The sequence below is a fragment of the Lytechinus pictus genome, chromosome 3 (assembly GCF_037042905.1).
Source record: "Lytechinus pictus isolate F3 Inbred chromosome 3, Lp3.0, whole genome shotgun sequence".
NCBI lineage: Eukaryota > Metazoa > Echinodermata > Echinoidea > Temnopleuroida > Toxopneustidae > Lytechinus > Lytechinus pictus.
Genome location: NC_087247.1, coordinates 63,762,428 through 63,774,480, shown reverse-complemented (window position 1 = coordinate 63,774,480; position 12,053 = coordinate 63,762,428). Strand labels below are relative to the sequence as shown.

The 12,053-nt window shown below is 36.1% G+C and overlaps 1 long non-coding RNA gene across 1 annotated transcript; it reads right to left on the bottom strand.

The window, feature by feature from the left end:
* Positions 1 to 1,580: 1,580 nt before the first annotated feature.
* On the bottom strand, positions 1,581 to 6,667 carry LOC129256161 (uncharacterized). Its single transcript, XR_010293143.1, has 3 exons — positions 6,547 to 6,667; positions 5,549 to 5,700; positions 1,581 to 4,978 (listed from the first exon to the last, which is right to left on the bottom strand). It is a non-coding gene; the product is annotated as an uncharacterized LOC129256161 (long non-coding RNA).
* Between the last annotated feature and the right edge of the window lie 5,386 nt (positions 6,668 to 12,053).

Here is a 12,053-nt window from a genome sequence, read left to right as displayed (position 1 = left end):
GCGAGCTTGATCATGATCATGCAGCCAGTGGCAGTGGCGCATGACGCTAAGTAACACTAGTCTGCTATGCAGACTCTGAGTGGCTCGTGAGGTGGGATCTGCTGGTTTGCGAAGCAAACCAGCCTGAAAGGCGAGCGAAGCGAGCCATTTCACATCTGCAGCCTCAGTAGACCTAGTCTGCTATGCAGACTCGTTGAATCAGCTGTGATACACACACTGCAGATGTGGGTCTACATTTGTAGACTAAAGTAACACAGCTATTTACCTACTTACGTGGATTTATTGGATGTTGAGACGCAGGCGCGGATCCATGCAGGATTTCGTAGGGAGGGGGGCCCAAATTCTTGGTAGGCTACTTGGTAGGAATCCTCCAAAAGACGCCATGAAGGTGTTTAAACTGGAGGTGTGTCATGTAGGGTTTTTGGAGTGCTGACTTAAAGGTTCATAAGGATGGTTTGGATATAACAGAAGAGGGGAGATGGTTCCAGTCTTTGACAGTCCTCGGAAAAAATGAGTTTGCATGTGTATCTGTTCTGACATGTTTGATGTAGAATTGTTGATCATAACCCCGTCTTGCTCGAGTAACACAGCTATGTACCTCCATGCAGGATTTCGTAGGGAGATTTTGGCGCCCCTGTGTACTTTTCGGAAAAATGGCGGCCCCTCCCTCCCCCAGGCAATCATAAGTGCCTTAAATGCATGTTAAATTATCTTATTTTTTATAGCCACATGAAGAAGAGGCAATTGAATAATGGTTTTATAATGATGCGTGTTCATGAATAGATGTAAAATCACTTTAAAAAAATCAAAGCGAGCGCGAAGCGCGAGCGATTTCTATTTTAACCATTTGATGCTTTCAATCTCGTTTAACTTCTCATCAGAGTAGGCCCTGCTAGAATTATGTGAGCGGGAGCCAGGCGCAGATCCAGGATTTCTTAGGGGGGCCCTATAATTTCAAGTCAAGTAATGAATCGTGCCAAAATATTGACTCCCATTGCCGAATGGGTAATGTCTAGTTACTTCACACTTCACACCTCTCTTGCATTGTATAGGCATATTTCGTTCTTCTGGGTACTCCCATTTTTTTTTCTTTTCTACTTTTTGTTTCAGGGCTTGAAAAATCTTACGGGGATGACGCTCCTGTATCGCCGCGTATGAACACTGGTTGTGCAATAACTAAATTGCATATTCTGCATGAAAGAAAATTAATGTTTTATTTTGGGTAATATATTCTTGAAAAGATATACATGCTTTTTATTATAGAGTTGAGGTAGACTCAGTAGTCAGCACTCAGCATTTATTAATTGGGAGTGCACTGCCTACTTAGATCTGTAAGTGTTTGGATATATTATATAATCTTTTGTTATTCGCTTGAAATCCATTCAAAACAGTGAGTTGTCTTGTCAATCATATTCAACAAACATTGGCCCTTCCGCTCTTGCAACAATCATATCAAGTATCAAAAGGTTATGTATCTTATAATCTTGCTCAAATTGTATATACTCCAAATAGATTTTCAAAAGAAACAGAATGCGTGTAAACGGTGTAAATAAAACAAATATAAGATATTAAAGATAAATATGCTGTAAAAATATTCTTTATTGGCAATGTCTATATAAATATGAAAACAATGCTCTTAAGTTCGCATCATTTTGGACGATATATAAGTTCTTATCTCTCTCTTTCATACAATACTGAAACATGAATTCCAAGGTCCCATGTATCTTGTATACATCAACTATTTCAAGATGTAATAATAAATATAAATGATAGCAATGCAGTTTAGGCCTGAGTAAATCCACGTTATAGTTTCAGTGGAATTCGTTTAAAACAATTACAACGTGATTTCCCACTGTAGGTTGGAAACGAAAAGGTGTATCATCAACTGTATCTAGCTGTCTTTTACGAATTACTACATGAAACAAAATATAGGAACGATATAAACCATAGAGTTATTTCAGTTATTTGAGTATTTGACGATTCGTCAAAAAATAAAAAAAATGCATCCGAAACTTTCACCATAACAATGAAAGTTTCATTTATTCCTTTACATATTGCAAGTAAACTTCAACATTTCTGTAAATGATATATATTAATATATCCATACACAATTAAGTTCACATGGTGGTATACTGCACATCCTATTTCAGAATATGATATGCGTTGTGGTATGAATGTCTACCCACCTAGAACATGCAAAACGTTTACTAGTAACTAGTGACTATACTAGACCGATTTTTTTTTGTTTTTATTTGTTGTCATAAAATAACACCAGTTACACACAATAAAGGCTGACTATAAGTTCAAGACAATTTAAACACATTGACATTAACAAGCTAAATTATCTCAAATTAACTTAATACTCAGCCACAAACATCCATCCTCACACCATATTAGACCGATTTGTACCCAAACGGCTTTCCAATAGAGAAATAACAAGAGAACATTCACCTAAAAATAGAAATCCTCATTTGTTCTGATAAATATCAAGAGTATCAGTACAAAATGTAAACAGTGTCAGTATAAGATGTAATTTGAAATTAACAGAAATGTCAAAGAAAATCGGTTATTCAATCTGCTCAGATTAAAGAATAATACTCACACTATACGGCGAAAGTATTATTGTTGGCCGTGTACTACATTCGCCGTCCAATTGAAACATAGGACCTATATATAATATTATATTCCACTTGTTAACATTATATTTTCCAATCCGTTTGAGATTAGTGGTTTAAGTGTTGCAAGCAATATAAAAACAACAGTTAAAATCAGACGCCTCTCATACATTTGTCAAAGTGCAGAGTGCTTCCCTTCATGCAAGAAGAATTCACAACTCTTATTCATATTTTGTTTCTTATAGCCTTTAATAAACAAGAGCGACTTTTGTTAGGAATAAAGTTATGGAGTGCTCAGCTCGTGAAGCTCGCGAATTACTCATTAAAATATTGACGAATTGCCTACGTGCCCCCTACTGAAACATGTTACAAAAGTCGCTAGGACAGAACATAATTTTTGTCTCGCCTACCCACTGGGCAATTTGTTACCGATTACCAATTTTACCGGTTATGACCGGTAATATCAACCGGAAATTTGAGTAACACCAAATATTACCGTTATTACCATGCTATTACCGAAATTATAATTCCTGTTGATACCTGTTACTGTTATCACCCTGATGAAACCGACATTTACCGAGTTACAACAGGGTGACGATGGGTAATAAGGGTAATGTTGAATGACTTTGATTGGTTATAACATTGCAAACTTTAGTAATAACAGTAATCTTACAGCAATCCCAGCGAAATTGTCAAAGTCCAAAAAATTACTGTTATCACCCTGATGAAACCAACATTTTACCCAGTTACAAACAGGTTGATAAGGGGTAATGGGTAATGTTGAAGCGCTTCCATTCCCAGACAGCAAAGTATCTGGATCACATACGGTTCTTATCTGGGATATCTGGGTCCCATATGGGCCCACATGGAACCCAGATGAAAACATATACTTGAACCCACATGGTGCCCATATAGGACTCAGATGGAAACGAGACCTCCAACCCATGCGGAACCCATTAATATTGGGTAAATGGAGTAATATCAGATGGTAATATCAGGAAAATGCTGGGAATATTAGTTACTCATGAATATTCATTACTACAATAAATGGCCAAAATTTTAGCTAATATAGCTGTAATAATTAATGTGTTTATGTTTATGCAATTATTCCACACAGAAAATTTTCAGAAAAATGTGTAGTTTATATATCATATAAGTCATAATCATGACATTAATTTTAGAAAAATGTTTTAGGGTTGAATAATTGTTAACCATAATTTGTCAAGTGTTGTAAACTCGCTCAATATATAGAAGTAAATGACAGGGTTTGGTGGATAGGTGTAGGATAGGATTAGGATTAGGATGTAGGATTTTAGGATAGGATAAGATGATATGGCTTAGAGTATGGAGTTGTAAAAATGTGCTTCAATGACCCTAATGACACTAATTGTTTTTTTAATGAGCCGACATTAATTGGGTAATATTGGGTAAACAGAGTAATATGAGGTGGTGATATCATTAAAATGCTGGAAATATCGGTTACATCATACTGGGTAATATTGGGTAAATGGAGTAATATCGGGTCCGGGTAATAACGGGGAAAGATTGGTCTACTATTTCCCCGTTACTACCCACTGGTGTTACCGTGGTAATAACTACGTTATTACCTGTTACAACCCGGGTAATATCGGGTAAAATGCCCAGTGGGTACATATAGCAGAGAGACGATGGGGACGGCGTCAACACTGAAATCTTAACCAAAGTTAAGTTTTTGAAATGTCATAGTTCATGAAACTTGGAAACAAGGGTAATAAAGTATATCGTAATATCCTGACTACGTTTGTTTAAGGTAACATGACCAAGGTCAAAGGTAATTTAGGGTCAATGCAGGCCTGGCCGCCTGGGTCAATGAACTTAGAAAATGTTGGGAGAATCAACATCGAAATCTTACCAAAATTAATTTTTTGAAATGTCGACATAAATAAAATAGTTTATGGATCTAGTAGTAATTCATGAAATTTAGACTTAAAAACAATCAAATATCCACTGGTTATACGTTACGCGTTTCAGTCTTGTTATACATCGTTAGGATCATCAATGACACAGGAAAGCCTCATCTTTCGAGGATGGGAAGTGGCGAAATCCTTGACAATTTTGTCAATGTCGACTTCAAGGTCTCTATGTAGCAACATCATTGCCAGCCCATTCAGTCTCACCTCTGTCATCGTCGATCTCATGCGCGTTTTTAATCTCTTGATGGCGCTGAAAGAACGTTCTGCCTCAGCGCTGGTGACTGGAAAAATTGTCATAATAATAATATGAAGTATTGTGCATACATTAGGGAATCTCGCTTTATCGCATGCTCGCAGGGCATCGATAGCTGACATGGGTCGTTCGTCTTCTGTTCTTTGGGACCAGTACATCTAAAATGAAAATGAAAAGTTAAATTATTTAGAATATAAAGTCATATCGTTGATTAACTACAAAGCAAAGCTGTTCAGATGCAATGATTTTGCATTACACTTCATCAACGAAAAAAGAAAGATGGCAATTTGATGGGCAAAATTTAGCAGTAATACTTTTTTATTAAAAAAAAAAAAAAAAAAAAAAATCCTCTCTCTCTCTCATTCTCTGTAATTGTTGCATGGAAACAAATATTTTCCATCACATGGGATTTACCAGAGTCCTGATGATATCATATTCATTCCTTGATTGAAAACGAAATATATATTTTGCTGCTGTTTCAGGGTATCTCACCGGTGACACAAGGTTTGAAACGAGTTTTGCGGAAGTTGCTAATATTGCTCAATGACATGATTTTTGATAAACAGAACAGTGATTACATATATTTTATTGTATCTGTCACGTCGCGGGTATTCTGGGTGAAACAGAGAAAATCGTCCAAGAGACAAGTCACGACTACGTTACTGTTGTTCAGATACTGAACTAACAGTTTCTGCTACGTACTATATGATGTTTCATGTTATACATACCTGCCAAAGCTCGAGCTCTTGAGGAAGACTTGCGGCGGCGCATGGGATGTCGTCGTGGAAGAATTCAAATGCCTCTACAGAAGTGAGTTTTGGCAGCTACGGACGGCAATATCTGAAATCCATTGAGGGCCTTCTGCTTCAGTACGCTGAATCTAAAATGAACAGATTAATTGATGATGAATTGGACAGGCTGATGCATACCATCACAAGCCAGAAATGATACAATACATAACATAATTGTGTTGGTAGTACTTTGATTTAATTCAATTTACAATAAATCCTATTATATTTTTATTTTCCATTTCTCTATGTGGGATCCCTTTTGCTTATCCCTTTAAATAGTTGGTGGAATTTTTGAATTTTTAAACTAAATCAAATGAAATAGACGTGTTAATTATTATTTTTTAATCACGCATCTACACTATTTTTATAGGCCTACCTCGATCCCGGGGGGGCCACTTACATTGACGAGTGGATACCATGCGCGACCAAAAAAACACGTAAAAAGGATGTCTTTTTCACGATAGGGCACGTTACGTACGTAACGTGATAAGGGTGTCAAAAACACAAAAATAATGAAAAAAGGGTATCTATTTCGCTAGGAAAGTTACGTGTTTAGGGTCGAATTCGCGGGGATGATAAAACAAAATTAAAATGTTTTATAAAGGATGTCCTTTTTGCTCCAACACTTCGTGTTTAGAGTCCGATTTGCGCGAGGTGTAGAAGGTGGGGTCGTACTAAACCAAATAAGGTAAAGCCGACGACCGAAGGACCCGTAACAATAAAACATTCCTGTACTTGTTTAGGGGTTCATTTCAGGGAACATTTGCCAAGAGTATCGTTTTGTTACCAATACTTGTTAAGGGTAGGGTTTCACACGCCAATACTTGTTAAGGGGCGCATTTTCAGAATATGGAAATTACGTGTTTAGGGTGCTTTTCGAGACCCCATGGTCGCGCATGGTATCCACTCGTGAATGGAAGTGGCCCCCCCGGGACCTCGATGCAAACTCTGCGAGGAGATGGTCCAGGATTGGTACTGTGATTGTAACTCGCAGTATGCACTGATGGTGTCTTCTCCCTCACTATATAATGTCAGGATTCGCTCGGAGAATCTGCTGGCTGCAGGCCCGGGGGGCCGGGGGGGGGGGGGCACTCGACCAAAAAAGTAGTGGGTATGTGCCGCGGGCGAGACAAAAAACGGGGGCATTGGAGCGGGCTTATTGTAAAAAGGAGGGTCCTCGGAACGGGCTTCGGAACGACAAATGTTTGTGAAAACGGGGGTCCTTGGAACGGGTCGCCTGCGTGTGATTGCGTATTCATTCCTATGGAACGCAACGGGCATAAGTGCATGCAGCTATAGCCCGGCGGCACGGGCGCCGGGTGCGCTAGCGCAGATGCGATGGTCGGACAGCGCTCTGTGGCCGCTTTTCACCAAAACTGTGGCTCATTGTAGCAGATCAATACGGCCGGAACGCCGTAACAGAAAATATGCGAAACTTTGGAGCGGATTTCTTTCTTCTTTTTTTCTCGATAAGAAGAAAATGCTATGATTTGGAGTGGCTTTCTTTGTTCTTTTTCTCAATAAGACAAAAATGCTATGCCTTGGAACGGAAATTTGAGTATAAAAATGGGGGTCCCCTCCGCGGCACTTACCCACTATGCATTATATACTGAGTGCCCCCCCCCCCCCCGGGCTGCAGGTCCTTAGGCGAGATGGAGAAACATTCACCTGCTCTGCTACTTGGCAAGCAGCATTGTACATGTCCAGATGCTTCTCGTCCAGTACCTCTGATCTTATCTGCAAAAGAAAATTATTTTTTTAAAATACAAAATCATTTACCGGTCAGTCTTTTTTTTGTCAAATTGAGAAAATTGCAATTATAGTTGAATAAAATAAAAGAGAGGTGAGAGTAATAGCTGATTAGACAAGTAATAGCTGATTGACATCTTTATAAAATGCGACATATAGGATATATTTATGTGAGTGGTCAAATTTTTAATTCATTTAACTTTTTTACACTTTTATCTCAACGTGAATAGATCTTTAATACAATCTTCAACTCTGCCATGTGAAATAGTAACAACTGTATACTCTTCTTCGTATACCTTCTGAAGCTTCTTCTGCACCAGAGTCACATGCTCGAAGCCGCGAATGATGTCAACTTGACGTCCTTGCAGTAAGGAGCTGATGCCTTTTAACTCTTTGTCCGCCAAGTTCGCCGATTGGCACATTTGCTGCTTCGCCAAGTATAATATACTTATATTATACGCCGATCGGCACAAATCTCACGACAATCCGATTACATTGATTTATATTGTATTGTGTGTACACACACACACCATTGATTTGTCGTTCACTCTTCCATCCAGACTTTCTGCTTTATCCCTAAGTTTTATTTTGGCTGGCGCGGGAAATGAATTTTCTGAAAAAATAATACAATTATAACTAATTATGCAATTGTTGGAACTGGTCTCCAGTTGATTTTTACTGGTCCAGTTATAAATCAACTGGCCCAGTAAAAATATACTGGGAACCAGTAAAATTCTACTGGAAAGCAGTAAAAATTCTTACTGGTCTTACTGGTTTTTCCTTCTGGGGGGGAAATGAATTTTCTGAAAAAATAATACAATTATAACTAATTATACAATTATAACTAATAGATCAAATAAACATGATTTTATAATAATGATTTCTTATGAAATAATGTAGTTTGGATGAAGTTATGCATGAACATGTAAAAGTGAGAATCAAGGTGAGTGAAATGAGGAAAAGTAATCTATTCGGAAACAATTACAATGTACTAAACCGATATGTAGTTCATTTCAAGTACATTTTCAAATATTCCTTTCTTCTTGAGTGTTTAGATCATCCAGTTTTTCTTTTTTTTCCTCGCTCTGTCATTCACGCTTCCATTAACACTTTCTGTAGTACATGTATCTCTAAATTTATTTTGATGGAAATGAAATTTCTGAAAGAACCAATACAAATCAAGACTATATATTATATAATAATCAGAATTTATTTATTCCTATATATATTATATATAATGGCATAACAAAATGGTATGGCCTATATGAGCCCCCCCCCCCCCAAAAAAAAAAAAGTTTGAAGAACTAACAGTTTATTCAATCCAAATTATTTTTATTGAGTCTACAAACTACTTTGCAAATACATGTCAGAGTCACAGGGGAGAGGTGTCAAACAGTCTATTCATCTATAGCAGAAGACTTAGTCAATGAAAAGTTCAAACTTCTAATGGCCGCGAGAAAAAATCCAATGGTTGAAAACGCATGGTCTTATGACGGAAGAATTTTTGCCACTGTGAAGACGAACGGAAGTGAGCCAGTAAAAAAACTTATAACTTCATTAATTCAACTCAACAACTTGTGTAAAAGCCTTTAAGGCTCCAGGCTCTGAATAAGATCATAAGACTGAAGAACAGCTTCATATTCCTGTTCACTTGTAAATAGTCTGTAGTAGTAGTAGTGCTTATAAGCTAAGTACTGCCTTTCGACTGCCTTATTCTTGTTTTTATCTCCATTGTTTTATGGTTGTTGGTTCTCTCTCAAAATGTGCACTTTTTTATTACTAGACTTGGTTATATATGGTTTTATTACCATTTTTAGATGTTTCTCGCCCAAAATGCTCACTGCATTTCCATTAGTTCTTATTCTATTTACATGTAGCCATACAGGTTCCATTGGGATTGGTACTTTCATGATAATAATTCACTTTGATCAGTATGTAAATGATCAACAATTTAACGTTCAGTGAATGTACTTGTGACTGTATAGATGGTAACAGTATACAATGCACTAACCGTTTGAAATATCACGCAGATAATTGTGGATTGGTATCAAATGCATATCAAAGATACCCAACTGATTGGATATGCTATGAATGTCTATGTAATATTTTCCCATTTAATCACATTTCTGACAACATAGAATTTATTGAAAATGTTCTTGATTCTGTTGAACATGATGACACAAATTTGATTACACAAGTTACACAGACTCTTAATGACATAACTAATGATGAGGATGATGATGTCATTGGTCTTGATCCGGACAGGAATTTCACTCCGTTGCTTCAAGATTGTCAATATATTATTCCAGAAGATTTTTGTTGTAAATATAGAGGAAAAAATGATAAATTTGACTTTGGTTTGTTGCATATAAATTGTCGAAGCCTAAATAAGAACTCATCTAATATAGAACAATTAATTCATTCCTTAGATTATCCGTTTTCAGTGGTTGGGCTTACGGAAACCTGGATTTCGGATAATTCCCTCCCTATATTTCACATTCAAGATTATGAATTTATTCATTTAGATCGAAAATCAAGTAGAGGAGGCGGTTTAGCTTTTCTTATCTCAACTACTGTTACATATTCAATACGGAATGATCTAAGTCTGATAACGAATTGTCAAGAATGTTTTGCTCTCGAAATTCAAGTCCCACGTGGGAAAAATATTTTGATATTACTTGTCTATAGGCCACCAAATTTAAATATATTAGAATTCAATGATAATTTGGATAATATTCTACAGTCTCTGGCAAAAGAAAACAAAAATGTATATGTATTAGGTGACTTTAATCTGAACCTATTAAAGTCTTCTATTGATACTAGGGTAAATACTTTTTTAAATAATATATATTCAAATGGTTTAAGGCCTATGATAAGTAAACCGACAAGAATTACAAAAACTTCTGTGTCATTAATCGACAATATTTTTATTAATTCATACACTTCAGATTTGAAAAGTGGCATCATTTACTCTGATGTTTCAGATCACCTACCGGTCTTCGTCATACTAAGCAACATGCCAATGTATCAGAAAAGTGAGATAGAAAAGAAAACACGGGTAATCAACGACAAGACAAAGAAATCATTCTTTCGCAAACTATGTTGTGAACAATGGCTAGATGTTTATGAAAGCAAATGTCCTAATAACGCATACAATCTCTTTTTTTCTAAATTTCAAACACATTACAATGAATCATTTTTACTTATTAAGAAAAATGAAATAAAGAAACCATGGGTAACATCTGACTTGCTAAAAAAAATCAAACTGAAAAATAAACTGTATAAAAAGTTTCGTTGCTACCCTGTAAAAGAAAATGAAAAGAAATATAAGGCAATTCGAAACAATATTTCATCAGAACTTAGAAAAGCAAAGAAGGTGTATTTTTATCAAAAATTTAATGATTGTAGAACTAATCTTAAGCAAACATGGCAATTGATAAATGATGTAATTCATAAACAAAAGTATATTTTACCACAACATTTTAAACATGAAGGAAACACTTTAAGCGATCCTGAGGTAATATCTAACACTTTTAATAAATATTTCAATAACATTGGACCAAAATTAGCATCTTCAATTAAAAATAGTAATTACAGTGATAACTATTTTTCTTCTTTTTTGAGTCCTCCCCTTAAAGACTGTTTATTCTTGAAACCTACTAATGAGGATGAAATTATCAAAATAATTGGTTCATTTAAGAATGGTAAGTCTTGTGGATGGGATGACATTAGTCCCGACGTTGTTAAGTATGTTAGATATGCAATAGCAAAACCCCTAACTCATATAACTCTGGAGCGTTGTGGCCCAGTGGATTAGTCTCCGGACTTTGAAACAGAGGGTCGTGGGTTCAAATCCCAGCCATGGCGTAGTTTCCTTCAGCAAGAAATTTATCCACATTGTGCTGCACTCAACCCAGGTGAGGTGAATGGGTACCTGGCAGGAATTTATTCCTAGAAATGCCCCAGCGCTGTAAAAGGCTGCGGGGCTAAAGCCAGGGTAATAATATCCAAGTCCTTTGGAAGCGCATAGAGACGTTATTTATAATGTGTTATGCGCTATACAAGAACTGTCTATTATTATTATTATTATTATATAGTTAATCTTTCATTTAACGCAGGGATAGTACCTTCGCAATTAAAAGTATCAAAAATTATTCCAATATTTAAAAAGGGGGATAAAGAAATAATCGGTAATTATCGCCCTATATCACTCCTTTCTTGCTTTTCAAAGATTGTTGAGAAAATATTTTACAATAGGCTATATGATTTTTTAGCAAAACATAATGTATTACATAATGATCAGTATGGATTTAGAAGAAATATTTCTACAGATTCTGCTTTGATATCTGTTCATGATAGAATTGTTAATGCTTTTTATTCAAACCAGTTTATTTTTGGTGTTTTTATGGACCTGAGTAATTGAATTGAATTGAATTGAATTTATTCTCATACTTCACAAGATAACAAACTAACATAATACAAGAAATACATTTGATTACATAGAAAATACAAAGATAATGGCAGCAAATAAAGTGAAATATGAAGGAACCTGCATAAAAAGCAGAGCTTGTAATGTCTGCAGGTTCCTTAAAGTAATTATGAAGTTCGTAAGGAGATCGGACACTAAAGAAAAATCAGACTACAAAGGAAAAGCCAAAGATTAGCGCAAAATCACGGGGTAAAGAATTTGAGG